Here is a 3,376-nt window from a genome sequence, read left to right as displayed (position 1 = left end):
TTCTGGTGGTAAAAATGAACTGTTACTTGGCTTACAATATTAGCGTCTACTCCTTTAAACTCTGTATTTTAACGGACCTCTTAAAAAAACACTTAAAAAACGGATTTAGCATAAGAGGGGTTGTACATTTACTGAGGAAATTCAGTTAGTTGGATTAATTCTTCCTCCTCCAAGCAATAAATCAAAGTAATGCTGACTAGGTCAGGTATTTAATTAGATAAACTTAGCGAAAATTGGTCACACATATAGCTATTTCTTATTCTGACATTTGTAACAAAAAATGATGTCTGTTTGTCATCTAGGATTGAAATAGCAATTCAGATAGCGCAGGACACACCACCCCTCAGTAGTCAATTAAAATTGTCTGTAATACCAGACGAGAAGACAGGGGTTTAAAATCACAAATTGACAGGAGAAAATCAGGATAGAAGTAAAGAGGTGTGAATGGAGCGTCACTCTCACAGCTGTTGGCTTCTGCTGTTGTGGTGAATTACGGCACCGTCTATTCCCTGTTAGTTCCCCAGACAGGTACTTGGTCGGCCCTTCACTGCTTAGCTTCTGGGTTCGGATGGTACCAGGCGATTCAGTGAGGTATGGCCGTATGTTTGAAGTGCGAGAGCCCTGCTGGTGGAAAGTGGGCTCAAGCGTGCTTCTGCTGTTGGTCCTGCAGTAATAGGATCCTCCCTGTTACCATCGAGGCCTTGCAGGGTGAATAATTAGCAGGAGGGCCAATGAGAGAGTCACTAGGGTGAGATAAAGGGTAGTAAGAAAGAGGGGGGATCTTGTGTCTGAGCCCAACTTCTGCTGTCCCCAATCTTACGATGTATAGGATTGGGGATGAGAGAGACGGGGTGAGGCGATCCTTCCTGGAGTGGAAACCATGAGAATTTAGATGAGAGTAAAGAAGTGAATGTACCCTCAGTCCAGGAACTTGGCTAGTGTTCCAGGTGTCAGAATAGGGTTTGTCTGATCACCCAGTTCACCCAGGGGTTTGTTTAGTACTGTTTAGTGAGTAAAGGAAACAGTGACAAATCCTGACATTTAGCCAAATTGGCAGATTTTTGTCGCTGTAGTATTGCAAAGTAACAATTCCTGTGGTTAGACACGGTTAATGGCGTCTTACAGTCAATAGACAAAAAAAACACGAAAAAACAGAAAACAAAGTAGTTTGATAGCCACAAAAATGGTTTTTGGGTACACCGTGTACTGAATGGATCCTGACTGATTAACAATTAGTGGATTAAAGTGGATGTGGACTTAGTCTACAGGTCAAAGTATATGCGAGGTATACTGGACAGCAGGCATAATCTGTCTGTTTACAAGGCAGGTTGGTAAGTTGGGTCTGACAGATCCTGGCCCTTTGCCAAATCTGCAGATCCTAGTGTGTATATGGCACAAATTGTATGACAGAATCCTATAAGTCCTCTAAGTACATAAGGTAATATTGTGCAATCTGGAAATCCTGTGAAAGTAAAATTATTTAGATCCTGGTGTGTATCCAGCCCAAATTATATGACAAAATCACATATAAGACTTCTAAGCACATAGAGTAATATTGTACAATCAGGAGATCCTGTGAAGGTAAAGTTGTTTGCATGTGCATATGCACATACTGTGCTTTGAGCTAACAGGGAATAGTCGGTGCCGTAATTCACCACAACAGCAGAAGCCAACAGCTGTGAGAGTGACGCTCCATTCACACCTCTTTACTTCTATCCTGATTTTCTCCTGTCAATTTGTGATTTTAAACCCCTGTCTTCTCGTCTGGTATTACAGACAATTTTAATTGACTACTGAGGGGTGGTGTGTCCTGCGCCATCTGAATTGCTATTTCAATCCTAGATGACAAACAGACATCATTTTTTGTTACAAATGTCAGAATAAGAAATAGCTATATGTGTGACCAATTTTCGCTAAGTTTATCTAATTAAATACCTGACCTAGTCAGCATTACTTTGATTTATTGCTTGGAGGAGGAAGAATTAATCCAACTAACTGAATTTCCTCAGTAAATGTACAACCCCTCTTATGCTAAATCCGTTTTTTAAGTGTTTCGATAATTAAAAGTTAAGTTTTAAATATTAGACACCATATCAAACATATATTATTACTTACAAGCGTGCCCCAAAAAACCTTGTCGGGTTCCCTTCAAGTCACCTCTGACTTTCCTTTACAGTTCAACATTTGAACTCCATTTGGGAGCACCACCAACCGTTAGCCCTTGCCGTTTAATTCATTACCGAGCAACGGCACACATGTTGGTTTACTTTTCAAATTAACATTAAAACCTTACCTGTGCCAATCCAACTCAACCCCAAAAGAAGTTGATATCCCACTGAGGTCTGTCTCAGATTCTGGGATTGAGCACGGTAACATTATCAGTAATTAATTTATTTGACCGAAACACTACTTACAGACCACCAGTCAACCGGAGCCACTAAAACCTTACTGTGAACAAGAATTACCAACTAATAATGTCAACATTTAACCTGCAAAATGAACTAATCAGCAAACACAAAAACAGCAACTTTGATTCAGTTTTTCCTACCCAAACAACCCGGATCGAAGGAGACCAAGGCTGGGATGACGACCTAACTACCCTGAAAAAAATCCTACAGAAACAAACCAGGTCAAGCTGGGACCTCTCGAGTCTCGAGAACTACTGCAAACAAAAGATAACACCAAGAGGCCTCAGACCTAAAACTTTTCCGGCATTTGACCTACACACTGAAAACTTGAGGAAAGAATGGGAAGCGAGCTTACTCAAATGCTCACAGGACTTAATGTCAATCCTAATACGCCACAACCATCTTATATTGGAAGAGTGTACCCAGAAAATTGAGGCATTGGGGAAAAAACTAGAAAAGTGGGAGACTGATCCAGTTTTCCAGAACAACTTTGAAAAAAACAAAAAAGACCTAGAAAAATACGAAGAAACCATAATAGAGCGTAAGATAAGTAAATTTCTCAGGGACCAACAGGACTTCGCATCTGGCAGAATCTTTAATTGGGCAAGATTCCAGAAAACACAGAGGAAAGACACCAATTACGGACCAAGAGGCACACCATCGCCCTCGGAATCTGAATATTCCAGCGCAGACGAAAACAGTGATAGCACGTACGCCAATACCAACATCAGAAGTTCGGAAGATTTTTTAGATTTTGGAAACGGGAGAGGCCAATACAGAGGAAGAGGAAGACGAGAAGAGGGAGGAAGAAACAGAAGAAGGGATTGGTCGAGATGGGAGCCCAGGCAACCGAGCAGACAATCCCAAAGGAACAGACAACCTCAGACTTACAGACAATGAAACTTCAGATCATCAATCTTTCAGAACACAACCTAACCCCCACTCAAATTGGAGTCCTGGAAAAGGGC

General features: G+C 41.2%; 1 pseudogene; it reads right to left on the bottom strand.

The window, feature by feature from the left end:
* Positions 1-487: 487 nt before the first annotated feature.
* On the bottom strand, positions 488-605 carry LOC146044375 (5S ribosomal RNA; annotated as a pseudogene).
* Positions 606-3,376: the final 2,771 nt, after the last annotated feature.

The sequence above is a fragment of the Crinia signifera genome, chromosome 19 (genome assembly GCF_055691185.1).
Source record: "Crinia signifera chromosome 19, ASM5569118v1, whole genome shotgun sequence".
Classification (NCBI taxonomy): Eukaryota; Metazoa; Chordata; class Amphibia; order Anura; family Myobatrachidae; genus Crinia; species Crinia signifera.
This window is presented reverse-complemented; position numbering and strand designations above follow the sequence as displayed.